This window comes from Sturnira hondurensis, unplaced genomic scaffold (assembly GCF_014824575.4).
Source record: "Sturnira hondurensis isolate 20B ecotype Veracruz unplaced genomic scaffold, ASM1482457v3 Scaffold0020398, whole genome shotgun sequence".
NCBI classification, from domain to species: Eukaryota; Metazoa; Chordata; class Mammalia; order Chiroptera; family Phyllostomidae; genus Sturnira; species Sturnira hondurensis.
The window spans coordinates 602,294-616,408 of NW_028093029.1; the positions used below are offsets into that span (position 1 = coordinate 602,294).

A 14,115-nucleotide genomic window follows, 5' to 3' on the forward strand; every position below is an offset into this window, starting at 1 on the left:
ATTTAAGTCTCAGGGAGGCCCTGCCCATCATTGAAGAGGAAGAACAAATGCGTGGATCACACCCGAGCAGATGAGAAGAGCAGGGTCTGTAGGTTTCTCTGACACGGCCCTGAGTGCGTGGAGTTTGAGGGAGTTGTTGCTCGAGGCCAGGCTGTCCCTCCGTGGACCCGGCCGAGGCGCTGGACTTCCAGGGGTTCAAGGGTCCTGGGTTCAATGTCTGCAGGCTGAGTCTATCAGAACCGGGAGTCGCAGGCTGACATTCCCCGCCAGACTCGGGTTTTGCTGCAGGAGGCGCGTGCGGGCTGGGCTGGAACGTGCTTCGTGGACGGGGCCAGACTTTGTCAGCTGTGCACAGTTGTCACCGTTCTGATGTCACAGGAAAGGAGACGGATTGGAGAGATTTGCCAGCGGCCCTTTGTGTCCAGGTTTCCTTTTTTAAATTTAAATGACATTCCACTGATTATGCTGTTACAGCTGCCCTGATTTTCCCCCTCTGCCCCCCTCAGGCAATGCCCCACCGTCGTCCACGGCCCCGGGTCACGTGAGTAAGTTCTTCGGCTGCTCCATTTCCTGTGCTTTACAGGCCCGAGGCTGCTTGTAGCTTCTGAACGCCCACACCCCCTCCCATCTGGCGACCATCCAAATGCTCTCCATATCCAGGGTTCTATCTCTGCTCTTCTTTGCTTAGTTTGATTTTTAGATTTAATTGCTGATAGTAGATGTGTATTTGTTGCCATCTTATGGTTCATAGTTTTGAACTTTTTCTTAAATAAGTCCCTGTAACATTTCATACATGAATGGTTTGGCCATGGTGAACTCCTTTAGATTCTCCTCGTCTGGGCAGCTCTTTACCTAGTCTTTGATTCTAGATGACAGCTTTGCTGGATAGAGCAATCTTGGATGTAGGTCCTTGCCTTTCGTGACTTGGAATACTTCCTCCCAGCCCCTTCTTGCCTGTAAGGTTTCTTTTGAGAAATCAGCTGACAGCCTTAGGTGAACTCCCCCTGTAGGTAACTAGCTGCTTTTCTCCTACTGCTTTTCAGATTCTCTTTGTCTTTAACCTTTGGCATTTGAGTTATGGTGTGTCTTGGTGGGACCCTCCTTGGGTTTATCTTGTTTGGGACTCTCTGCGCTTCCTGGACTTGGATGTTTGTTTCCCTCACCAAGTTAGGGAAGCTCTCGAGAAAGCCAAACAGTGAGTGAATCCAGACAATGAGAAGTTCATAGCTCGTTCCCATTTATATCAGGTTCAAGAACAGGGTTGAAGGTGCGCCCCCCAAACTATGTCCAAACCCCTAACCTCGAACAAACGTGACCTTCAGAGAGTCTTTGCGATGTAATTAAGTTAAGGACCTGGGGTGAGAGTCACTCTGAATTATTCAGATGGACTCTAATTCCAAAGGCAAGTGTCCACATGGGAGACACACAGAAGGGAAACACGGAGGCGAGGTTGTGTGAGGACAGAGGCAGAGACTGAGCGATGTGGCCACAAGCCAAGGAGTCCAGGAGCCCCCAGAAAAGGAAGGAGGCAGGAAGGAGTCTGTCCTGGAGCCGTCAGGGGTGCGGGGTGCAATCGGTCCTGCCTATGCCTTAATTTTGGATCTCTGGCCTCTAAAAAGTGTAAGAGAATAATAAATCTTTGTTATCTGAAAACACCAAGTTTGGGGTCACTTCTTACAGAAGCCACAGGACTCACACCAGAGTTTGCCTGGGGTAGGCAGGTCTGACCTGGAAGGTGGGCACAGTACCAGTCGTGTGGAGAACGCTCCAGTCTCGACCAAGAGATGGCCGCGTGGGACACCGGCTGCCAACACGAGGCGGCATCTCACACTTCGCTGGGTGTACGACATCCCTCAATGCCAAAATACCACGACATGTAATGAGGCAATGTTTTAAAAGTGAAAATAAATCTTCAAAGTTCAGTCTAAGCTTTTTATACACTAGTCTCTCCTGACAGCAGGCTTTGGACAAGTCTCTGTATAAAATGGTTTTGCTACTGACACTTTGTTAGAAAAAGGTGTTAAAAATGCATCGCGCATCATACGTGCCCTGGAAAAACTGTGGACGGGAATCACTTCTGAACTGGTTTTGACCGGCTCCCCATCCCGCAAGTGGCCCGCTTTGGGGCGGCATAGATGCCAGCGACGGAAACCCCTCACTCCGCCCCGGTTTGTCCTCAGCAGGGCGCGTCCAGGGCCCGTCCGCTCCTCCTCTCCCACCGGAAGCTTCTCCCGCCACTCCTTAGCTGCAACGTGCCCTCCGAGATGGGAATCAGAGAACCTGAAAGGACCCCGGATGGATGACTTTTATCTTCACCACATTCTCTTTAATAAAACCTCTAAATCTGTAGGGTCTTGGAGTTGGAACAGGCAATTTTAAACATTTAAGGGACTACCAGAAATACAGCATTAGATGTGTGAGATAACATGCATTAGACAATAGGCCATCTGTATTCATTTCATCCTGATAAATCCTAACAACAGCTACACATAGTACAGTGAGTGCCTATTAAAATTACAGTAAAAAACCAAGAGATTTTCCGTGTCTGGCATGTCTTATTAAATAGAAATGTCTCACAGTTCATAACTCTTTGAGTTTAGAAACACTGCCATTTAATTATTTAATGGGATTAACATCTAGCCGAGGTCAACTGTCAGCTCACACTCCGCACCTGTGCGGGAGGGGAGGCGGACGTTCGCACCCGTCACTCACAGAAACAAAACTGCCTGACCTTGAGGGGGGCGACCCGCCGACATCTGTCAGAGGTACAGGTGCACTTCCAGGAACTGTGCTTCTCGCACACTCACATGTGCAACACAGGTCTGTGCAGGTCACTGGTTCCAGCATTTCCTATAAGAGCAAGTCTGGAAAAACCTAAACATCCATCAACATGAGGCTGTTTAAATATGTCACACTCCACCCGTCTGGTGAACAGATGGAAGAAGCTCCTTCTGCATCGCAGAGCACGGGCTGCGGTTGAGCTTGAAAACGTGAGATGCGTAATAAGCCCTCGCGCACGCCGTCTCTCTAGAATGGTCTGGGGCCGCGTGTCGGTCACGGGCAGGACCAGTGGGAGAGTAGGTGGGGGAAACATTCTCCTGGGTGCCCTTTGGTCTCTTCTGAACTTTGAGCCATGTGACTATACTATGTAGTCCAAGAAAATAAAATTAAACTGTGCCCTGGCTGGTGTGGCTCAGTGGATTGAGTGCGGGTCTGCGAACCAAAGGGTCACGAGTTCGATTCCCAGTCAGGGCACATGGCTGGGTTGCAGGTCAGTTCCCAGCGGGGGACGCATGAGAGGCAACCATACATTGATATTTTTCTCCTTCTCTCTTTCCCTTCCCCTCTAAAGGTAAATAAATAAAATCATTTAAAAAAGAACTTATACAATTTAACACACACAAAAACCCCCACAACAATACAATTAAAAAAGAGATAGGAAGAAAGCCTGAACATACACTATTCCAAAGAGGACACAGATATGGCCAACAGACATTTGAAAAGATGCTCGACGTCACTAACCATCAGAGAGATGCAGGTGAAAACCACAGTGAGATGTCACCTCACACTGGTCAGAATGGTCGTCATCAATAAGTCCACAAATAACAAGTGCTGGCGAGGATGTGGGGAGAAGGGGGACCCCCGCGCACTGTTGGTGGGAATGCAGACTGGTGCAGCTGCTATAGAAAACAGTATGGAGTTCCCTCAAAAATTAAAAATGGAACTGCTTTTTGACCCGGCGATTCCACTCCTGGGAATAGATTCTAAGAATCTAAAAACACTGATTCAAAAGAATTTGCGAGGAGGTGCCCTTCAAATTGGAATTGTCCTCTGGAGGGAAGGCCCTGTACGACAGGCTTCCCCTGCTAGGGGAGTGTTCTAGAAACCCATGTAGATCAGTGTGCCAGCTGGCGTTGTTGTGAGAGGCTGTGTTTGGCTTCAGTGAATTTTTTAAAGACTCTTTCAACATGTTTGTCTGTTCCGTGATGGTGATGTACCAGCAGAGCTGCCCACACTCACTGCATGTTCAGCAGTTTTTAACAAAACCCGCACGACCCCGTGTCCCACCTTCCCTGTTCACCTGATTTCACCCTGAACAACTCTGTTTTGTTTCCCCGGGTGAAAAAAGTCCTCCAAGGAAAACACTTTGCTGATGTGGACGAGCCGAAACAAAAAATGGCAGAAGCACTAACTCATCAACATCGACAAGTCCAAACACTGTTTTGAGCCGTGGGAAAAATGTCTCGATAGATGTATTGCATTGAATGGAGAGGACTTGGAAGGGACTGAAGTTTCAACATGTGAGAATAAACACACAATTGTTTATAAATAAACTCTGGTCCCCCCAGTCCCCCCTCGCACGTACCTCTATGTCCGCTGTGGGGTTATTTACAATAGTCGAGATCTGGAGGCGGCACGGTGCCCATCGGCCAACGCGCAGCGACCACCCTGCAGTGCCTTCACCCGGGAGGACAGAGCTCAGCCGTGAGAAGGAAGGACGCCTGACCACCCACGACCGCACGGGTGGGCCTGGATGGTGTCCGGCTGAGTGAAGGGAGTGGGTGGGAGAGAGCAAAGACCATGTGGTTTCACCCCCACGTGGGATCTGGAGAAGAATGTGGAGGAGCAAACCAAACAGAAAGAGACACGAGACACCGAGAGCAGGCGGACATCTGCTGGAAGGGCCGGGTCGGGGGCTGGGAGAAAACCGTGAAGGGGCTGAGCAGCCGAGACCAGGAGTTGGTGCTGGGGTGCAGAGGGGCTTTCGTGAAGCGGACGATGGTCCAGCTACCGGGCTGTGCACCTGAACCTAGTACAGGAGAATGTGGGCTATAAACTATAACTGAAGCGTTTCTTAGACAGAAGGAATTCTAAATGACGGGTGGGTGTGAATAGAGGATTCTTAAGTGGCCGAGTGGGCGTGGGGTTTTAGTGTAAGGTAAGTGTGTGATATTCTGTGTAGAGGGCAGACACAAGCGCAGTAATAGACCAGGGCTGCGGTGTGGCTACAGCCTCGGGATCACAGAGGAGCAAGCCTGCAGGACGGCCCAAGTCCCCGAGGAGGAGGACAGGGACGGCTGTGACCAGAGCTGCAGCAGACACAACAAACAAGGGAAGTCACTGCATCATGACAGACTGATGTGTTTAGCCAATGACACTTGTCAGGCACCACAGAGAGCAAGGAGGTGGCGCCGGCTTCGCCCGGCGGGGAGCACGCTGACCACAATGATAACACGCATGTGCTAATAAATGAGTTGCAAAGGACACAAACAAAAAATGTGTGGAAAGGCCAGTAAATGTTTTTAAAATATTCATCTTCAGTCAAGTCAGAGAACCAATAAATCAATAAAAACTAATGTCACAGCCAGAGATTAATAAATTGAGCACTGGCAAGAATGGGGGGAACTAATGCCTTCGTACGCGGCGTGAGCAGGTGGATGAGACACACAGGCTTTTCCTGGGGGGATCCGACCCCGCCAACCAGAGAGCAAACCTACCGGAGCGACTCCACGTCTCGGCTGGAGTGCCTCGTAAATCCTGTGAGTGAGGACGTTCACTGCCACGGTGTTTGGAACAGCAAGAACAGAAGCTGAGCCTTGGGGTGGGCCCTGGGGGGCTGAGGAAATGGAGTGAAGTAGAAGGAAATGCGGGCAGTTCTCTGGAGCCGCTGAGATGGGGGGACTCACTGGCTGGGAAAGAAATTCACGCATCAAGAGGAAAATCCATTTTCAAGTCTACGGCTTTTTCCACGGGGAAATCTTTGCTCATTTTGTGAGAAATAACTAATTCGAAGCCTTGATACAAATGGGTTTGGTGAGTGACTGGGCTTCTGTCTCTCAGCCTAGGACAGGTGGGCCGTCAGTCCCTAGTCACCAGGGTCACAGAGGGCGGGAGCTCCGCCTCTGGGATCTGCATACCGCTTGCTGCGCCAAGGGGTCAGGACCCTGTGCAGCAAGGCCAGAGTCTGCCATTGGCACTAGGCTCACTCACGCTGCCTGAGAGTGGTTTTACACACTTGCTCCATGGTTCAGCAACTCAGTTCCCGACACACACCCAAAGCAGTGTTCCCACCAGCCCGAAGGCAGCACCCGAGACTGTGTGTGTCATGGGGCCGTGTCAGGGGCCTCGGAGCCTGGAGTGCCCGGCACTGGGGGCAGGGGGAGGCCGCCCCTGGGCCGAGGGGCAGCTGGCGGAACCAGCAGATCAACTGTCCACAGAGAGCGAGAGGCGCCGAGCAGAAAGGAGCCCACACTGTAACATTTCTGAATGTGGAACACGCATGTTTCCCACACAGGAGACAGAAAGACGTGCGTCGTGTGTGTCACACAGTCACCGTCTGTGGGTGGGAGTGGACACAAAAGGCACAGACCCGCACACATAGCTTAGAAAGAGGGCCACCCCACGGAGTGAGCTCTCCGGCGCTCTGTCTTGACGCAGACCTGTCACAAGCCGCCCTCCGTCCCGAAGGCCTCCCCGCTTACCTGCTCTCTCTCTGTCCACACGTCCGTCCTTCAGGTCCTGGGTAAAGTGCCACGTCGTTGCGAGGGCTCCTACGACCCATATCACGTGGTTCTGGCAGACGGACAGCCGGGCGACCCCAGGAGGTCACCAGCCGTGGGAGCTCTGAGCTGCACCCAAGACCAGACCGGGAACTCTGGCTGCAGCCGACAAGGTGTGTCTGCCAAGGCTTCTGCAGATTCCGACACTGATGGACGCTCAAGGCTGCCGCCCTGTAGGTGACCCCGACTCCTGAGAACCCTGGGGAGCTCGCCAAGCACGGCTGCCCCCGCTGACCTGTGGGGAGTTCGGTCTAGATGCTTGACTCCAGAAGGGGGCTTGAGAACTGAGTTTTGTTGGACTTTTAAGTTTTCCCACACGGCTCCAGAGTGCAGTGGTCTAGTCTCCCTCAGCCTGACCTGGGTCCAGTCCTGAAACTTCCCATCTCGACCTCGACCCCTCTGTTTTCTTCTCTTAATGTCCGACATCCTCGGCGGGTGACACTGACGAGGGCGGAGACTGGACCGGCCAGTGGAGGCGCAACCGCAGCGCGACGGTGCGGGTGTGGTGGCTCCGCCGTTAAAACACATTGGAGAAGAAATGTGGAGAAGATGTTCACCTAAGATGCCGGCTAGAGTTGCCTCAACCACCCCCACCGATACATCTATTTTGTAAAAGAAAAAACGGAATTCGTCTGTTGACCCATCTGGGACAACCACTTCTAAACTCCAGCCTCACCTGTTTTCGTCCACAGAAGCCCGAGAACTAACGGCAGCTGTTGGCCACCACCCACAACCCCGTCCACCTGCTCCACGCCATGAGCCAACGTGCTCTCCGCCCGTCTCGGTGGTTTTTCTCTCGTCTTAATCAGGAGGACGCGCAGCTGAGTGGACTTACCTTTCAACCCCACGGACGAAACTGGAGAAATGTCCCATTTGGGGCACTGTCTGCTGGTGCCGCGCACACGTAGACTGGGCCCCGCGCTGGCCGTGCGGACCCTGGGAACACTCACCCACGTCACCCCCGCATCCGACCACGTTGTGCTGGAGGCTACGGCGCGGTTTCTCGTGGAAGTGTGTGATGGGGTACAACGAAACGGTTAAGTCTGGTACAAATTCGGCGTGAAACTCTCAAAAGGGGGCCGGTTCCTTTAAACTAAAAAGAAAGCCGGGTCATCCCGGGAGAGAAGGGAAGCTGGGAGGCTAAGAACAGGCCTCCCGGGGAAGGTATAAAACACAGATTTCCCGAGGAAATGGGAAGGTGAGAAGTGCCTGCCAGAGGAACCAATCTCCATGGAAACAGGATTAAACCCGGGGCCTCTGCGGGAGTGAAACACCAGGTAGCTGGACCGGCCCACCTCCTCTCCGCTCCTGTCTTCTTTCCTCTCTTCTGATTTGGGAGAGAGGTTCAAGAAATGCGGGTGGCGGACAAATGCCACCCAAAGGTGAATGTCTCCCTGGGCTTCCCTCTGTGGATGGACCGAGCTGGAGGGTGGCTGGACGCGGGACACAGGACCAGCAGCCTCCAGGGGGCTGTGGCCAGTCCCGGTCCACGGCTCCAGCTGTCCAGACTGGTCAGCCCCAAGCAGCTGAAGCCCATGTACCACGTGCATAGCCAGAGGTCTCAGGGAGAGGCTCACGGGAAGGCAGGGGGTGCGCTGACCCCCAGGCAGTCGGTCGGGCCCAGGGCACAGTGACAATGGCCAGTCCTCGTCCACAATGCGTGTGAGACTTTGAAGACAGCAAGAGCAGACCAGAAGCTGTAGGTGGGGCCGCAAAGGCTACCGCTGGGTCAGAGGGCTGCGGCCTCGAAAAGCCAGAGGTCTAGACACGGCACACGGTTCTCAGCATGGACAGCCAGTCGGTGTCGGTTCCCTTCACTCCTGCCTTGGCCATGACGCCGACCTGATATGGACAGTGGCCCACAGTGTCCACAGCATTATGGATGAGACGAGACCAATTCCCACGACTACAGAAGTCCTGTGGAGAAAAAGGGACAGCCCAGCTGCTCTCTCAGTGAGAGAGGGGGCCCAACCCCCGCCTGGACAGGCTTTTATTGTTTTTCTGGGCACATTACAGTGAGGACGGTCCTCATTTACTATGCACAGGTTCGTTTTAGGTGGTTACCTTTTACAGGTGACAAAGGAGAGGATGCTGCTAATGACACCACAGAAGAAGGAAATTCGCAAACAGAAAAGTGGTTGAACAGGTCACACTCCAGACTGGGGAGGTTTAGCACAGACTTTAGGAAGCTCCTTCAAAGATACGCAGTAAACGTTTTCTGCCTCAATCCAGAGTGAGGGAGTTTTAGCAAAAGCAAATCTCAAAGCAGCCCAGGTACAATGTAGGCCTGATTCCCCATGGGAGAACCGATCCGTGGGCGCGGGTCCTGTGTGCCGACCTCGCTCCCACTGGCCTTTCTGAGTGGGCGCTGGGCCCACACCATGCAGAACAGTCTCCTACGCCAACCCTAGCAAAGCGCCCCAAGGACGTATAGAGTTCTGTTTCTGGGACAGAGTCTGAGTTGCTTAAGACGTCTGATAATATTTTAGAGTTATGTTCATGCATTTAGGGAAGAGACCCACTACGCAGCGGCAAACACGGCACCCCATGTTTGATGCCTGGCCTGGCATGGAGGTGTGGGCCCTGACTGTACACACCCCAACAATGAGGGTTAGGCCGAGTCCCAGCTGGTGTGGCTCAGTAAAGTGAGCGCCGGCCCACAGGCCAAAGGGTCACCAGTTCGATTCCCACTCAGGGCACAGGCCTGGGTTTTGGGCCAGGTCCCCAGCAGGGGGTGTGCAAGGGGCAACCACACATGGATGCTTCTCTCCCTCTCTGTCTTCCTCCCTTTCCCTCGGTCTAAAAATAAATAAATGAAATCTTTTTTAAAAAGTTAGACCAACTCAGGAACCATCTTTCAGGTGGGAGAGAGACGCACCAGACCTTGGAGGCGTGTGGATTTGCGGGCATTACCAGCTGGAGGAAGGCAGAGCTTGAAGCCCGAGCTAATGACGGAATCTCCCCCAGGTCCCACATGCCCGAAACGGGTCCCCTGGTGCCGGGGTGCTGACCCGCTGCCCTCAGGCCTTTACCCCTGTGTGTGCCGGACGCATTCTACTGTTTGCAGAGGAGCTTTGGGATGTCGGGGGGCGGGGGGGAAGAACTGGCTATGCCTTGTGGAGACGTACAGGAGCCCAGGGGGCGATCCGGTTACTGCCGTGGCAGCGACGTGGGTGTGAGAAGGAAGGTGGAAGGGAACGTTTCATGTCTCCACCTTGCCAAAAAACAGGAAGCCGCGTAGCAAAAAAAAAAAAGCTTTCTGCATGGCCCCGGCAGACGAGGAAGGCATGGGGGAACCAGAGGAGATGCTGGTCACCTCACCGGGCTGAGGAGAGGCAGCCCAGGCCCCGTGGCCCTGGCCAGGGATCATTGTGAAATACATCGGGATACACGGCCACAGGCCCACGGCACTGAATCCCAGGACACGCATGGCCTCGGTGCCCTGGGCACGGACCTGCCGCCCGCTCCCTTCTCTGCAGGATGTGCCAAGGAGCTCCGAGAGCCGGAGCTGCCGAGAGCGCCCCCTGCCCGGTGTTAACACGAAACTAACGAGGGAAGGCGTTTTCGTTGGGCGTCCTAGGGAGGGACTTACCCAGACGCTCACTTCCCTCTGCCCTCTGGGTTACACTTTCCCCGCCAGCCTCTCCTCCTCAGGGTCGCCGCACCGCCAGCAGGAACGACATTTGCTAATTGCTCATNGTGAGGGCCTAGGGAACTCGTGGGGATTTGCCTGCATCACAAAGACACGGAGGACGAACCGCCATCAACACAAAATTATCCTCAGATCGACGTCCTTTACGACCAATTCAAATTAATCCCGACGTTGATTCGCAGTATCCCGGTCTCTCCAGGCAGGAAGTAAGGAAACGACGGGAAGGGAACAGAGAAGGGGCCCCTCCCACCTGAGCCGTGGCCTCGGCTCCCAAACTGAGCAGGAAGAGTCCACGCGAGGCTTCACCACAAGTCACAGCGGAGGGAACGGCTCCAGACTCCACCCAGCACGTCCCACCAGGTGCCCTAACAAGGTCAGACTGAGCAGAGGCGCTCCCCCCTCAGGGGTCCCTCTGCCCTTGCAGGAGCCACTGCCAGAGGCGAGGTCACGGGAGGGGAGCACAGGGCAGGGGTCAGAAGTCTTGGTCTCTGAAAGAATCCGCTTTCACTGCTTCTCTCCCCCAGTGGAAAAGACGCTTTATTTCACCCTATTGGTTTCGTGTTTCAGAGCCAGTCACGAAGCACAGAATGTCTGAGAGGGCTGGGGACGCGTTCCATAAATAGTCTGGGGGCAGAGGGCCGCAATCCTCAGATTCTCTGAGCCCACGACTGTGGGGTCTCTCAGTTCCACTGTGCAGTCCACGGCAGACAGACAAAACCAAGTTCATTCGAGTGTGCAACGAATTTCACGTTTGTGCCCAAACTACCAGAAAGTGAGTTCACAGTGTCTCTGGTTCTGATGCTCTCCAGCCGGGCAGATCTGTCCCTCATCTGAGCGACTGCACAGAAATCTGTGCACCGATGGCCTGTGACCCTGTGGCCCTGTGACTCACTCTGGAGGGAGGGCAGAGCGAGTGGCTGTGGTGGGGAGTCTTCCGTGACAACCTGCTCCCGGAACCCAGCATCAGATTTTGAATTTAGAAGTCAGGTCTGCAAAAGTTAACTATCTTTTTTTGGTGCAGTTCCCTTGAAATGGCATTTGGGGAAACAGGACAGTCTGAGCTGCCACCGGGGCCAGACGGCTTGGCAGAAGGGAGAGTCCTGTGTCATGGACGCGGGGACCCTGGGGACGCTGCTAGGTGACACTGACCAACTCCGCCCGGAGGGCCCCAGCAGCCATATGACATGGTCATGGTGCGTCCTGCAAGACCCGCACTGGTCAGGGGAGCGGGGGGAGGCTCTCCGAGCTTCCGGGGGAGACGAGGTTTTCTCTGGGGCTGTTGCACTAGAAAGCAGTGCTTAGCCTCAGACAATACTTTCATCACCCGTTTTTTTTTCCTTTGTCTTCTGCCAATCTGTAAAAAGATAGGAAGCCCCAGCATCGCCTTCTCCCAGTCCCCAAACACCCTGTGCATCCAGGACCCTGTGTCACCTCCAGCCCCAGGCTGAGCCCCGGGGGCCCCAAGCTTCCCTCCCCTCTCGCCCCTCCTGATGCGGCTCCTGGAGGGGCCCAGGTTCAGAGCCAAAGCATCCGAAAGCAGTCGCGTCTTTCCTGAACAACTAACCCATTTGCCCATTTAACCAACACTTTACGTGGCACCTGCAATGTGCTCAGCAAACAGTAAGTTCTGGGACATTCTGCACCGGCAGCTCCCACGGTGAGAGGCTACTGCAAACCGAAAGCGAACGAGCGCCCACGCTGCTGCCCTGAACTCAAGGCGTGCACCCCTCCCCCCGTTGGCAGACACAAGCTCTGGGTGCCCTGCTGCGCTGGCACAGTCTTTATGGCAACGCCGAAACCATCACCGGGGGCCCAGGCCCCTCACGCTGCCTGTCCTGGTTGCCTTGTCTTGTCTCAGTTTGGGGGCTTGGAATGCCAGTCAGGCGACGTTCACCCGCACTGAAGCAGAAGAACAAACTCTGTTCCTGTTCCACCATCAGACACAACTCGTCCTCCGGGCTCTTTTTTTTAAGAGGGTAAAGGGGAAAAAAAGGAAGAGACATCAATGTGTGGTAGCCTCACCCCCAACTGGGGACCTGGCCCACAAAACCCAGGCACACGCCCTGACCGGGAATCGAACTGGCGACCCTTCGGTTCTCGGTCTGGCACTCAGTCCGCTGAGCCACAGCAGCCAGGGCTCCCCTGGCTGTTAAACACCAGGACAGAAGAAAAGGCCCGCAGAAGTGTTGCATCAGCCAAAAAGTTCGTTTGGTTTTGCTGTACAATGGCTCTAGTAGCGCTTAGTTGTCCTTAACTTCGTTCAAAGCATGTTTGTCAGATTGTATTGTGACAGCTGTCCTACCAACGTGCCTCAAAACCCATCCAAATTGGTGAATTTTAGTGCAGCCATCTTAATATTGAAGATGGAAGGAGATACGGGACATTTCTGGTGTATTACACTTTATTTCAAAAAAAGTACAAACGCCACTGAAGCACAAAAAAAGATGTGTGCAGCGAACGGAGAAGGTACTGTGATGGGTCGAGTGCGTCAGAAGCGGTTTGTGGAGTTTCTCTCTGGAAGGTGCTCCACCGCCCGGCTGCCCAGTCAGAGTTGATAACAATCAAATCCAGACAGAAATTGAGAACAATCAATGTTATACCACTTGGGAGATGGCAACATACTCAAAATATCCAGATCAATAAAGTTATGGGTGAAAGATAACAACACGTCTCTCATTTTACAGCAAAAAGCCCCAGGACGTTTTTGGCCCGCCCAGCACAAGGACCGGGCCTTGACCAGGCTCTGATGCCCCCCCCCCACCCCCCCACCCCCCCCCCCCCCCGGCAAACAGTGCGACCGACCAACAGTGAGCTCAGCCCTGAAGGCTTTACGCCTGGCTGCTACTGACGCCCCTCAGAGAGAGGAGCCCGGAGCCATTCGGGGGAGGGGAAGCGGCTCAGCTTCAGAGGGGGTCCAAGCTGGGGACCTGGGGGACGTGGGAGAAGAATCCAGCCTTGACTTTTCCTCGTCAGTCAGAGTCCTGGAACTTGGGGAGACCATCTCAGCCGTCCCGGTGACGCACCTTGTGCTGACATCAAGTCCCACAGAAAGCTTGGTTCGGTGACAGCTGCCCAACTGTGCACTCCAAGGTGACTTTGCAGAGGCTCCGAATCTGAATGCAGCGGGCCCCCGTCTCCCCGGGGCCACCACGGTGGAATCCTCGCCGCACGAACCAAGTCACGCAGAAGGCAGGCAGACTCCCCACGGCTCCCTGTCTCCCACGGAGTCCAAGAAGCAGGAGTGCGCCCTGAAAACCTGCTCGTCTCTCCCCAGCCAGAGCTGGGCTCCGGTCACAATGGAAGGGCGACGACCACCTGAAGGGCTGCGTCCTCGAAGACGAGGCTGAACGCCTGGGAGTGACCTACTTCCCCTCCGAAGTACAACTCCCGCAATCTGCAGACAGAACCAGTGGGTCCGTTGCTTCTTTTATGAGAAATGAATAATTGAAAAATGAAGCAAAGCTGTGGCTTTCAGAATTAACTCTGACACGTCTGATTAGTCTTCGAATTGGTCTTCCAGGCAACCTCAGACTGCGCCTCACACTGTTCCGCCTCGGGGCACCAGCCTCGGGGAAGATGGGCGGAGGCACGAGTAGATCAGTTGTTTCCGAAGACCCACTCCCGGGGGAATGGAGAAACCACGCCCCCTTGCCTTCCTTGGGGAAGAGCATTCCACGGAGGAAGCTGCAAACACCCCCAAACCACCCATATGTTTAAAATCCGCGTGTGAAGATGTGTTGAGCAGCCATTGGCTGTGGGTGGGAATGCAGACTGGCGCAGCCATTGCAGAGAGCAGTGTGGAGTTTCTCAGAAAACTAAAACTAGACCTGCCTTGTGCCGCAGCAATCCCACAGCTGACGTTAGATCCGAAGGGACCCGGGGCACCGATCCCCAGTGACCTTC

General features: G+C 54.3%; 1 protein-coding gene across 3 annotated transcripts in view; it reads left to right on the forward strand.

Moving 5' to 3' along the window:
- The window catches only part of GRIK1 (glutamate ionotropic receptor kainate type subunit 1), a 198,739-nt gene that overhangs the window by 79,463 nt on the left and 105,161 nt on the right, over positions 1 to 14,115 (forward strand). The gene's annotated exons all lie outside the window — the stretch shown is intronic.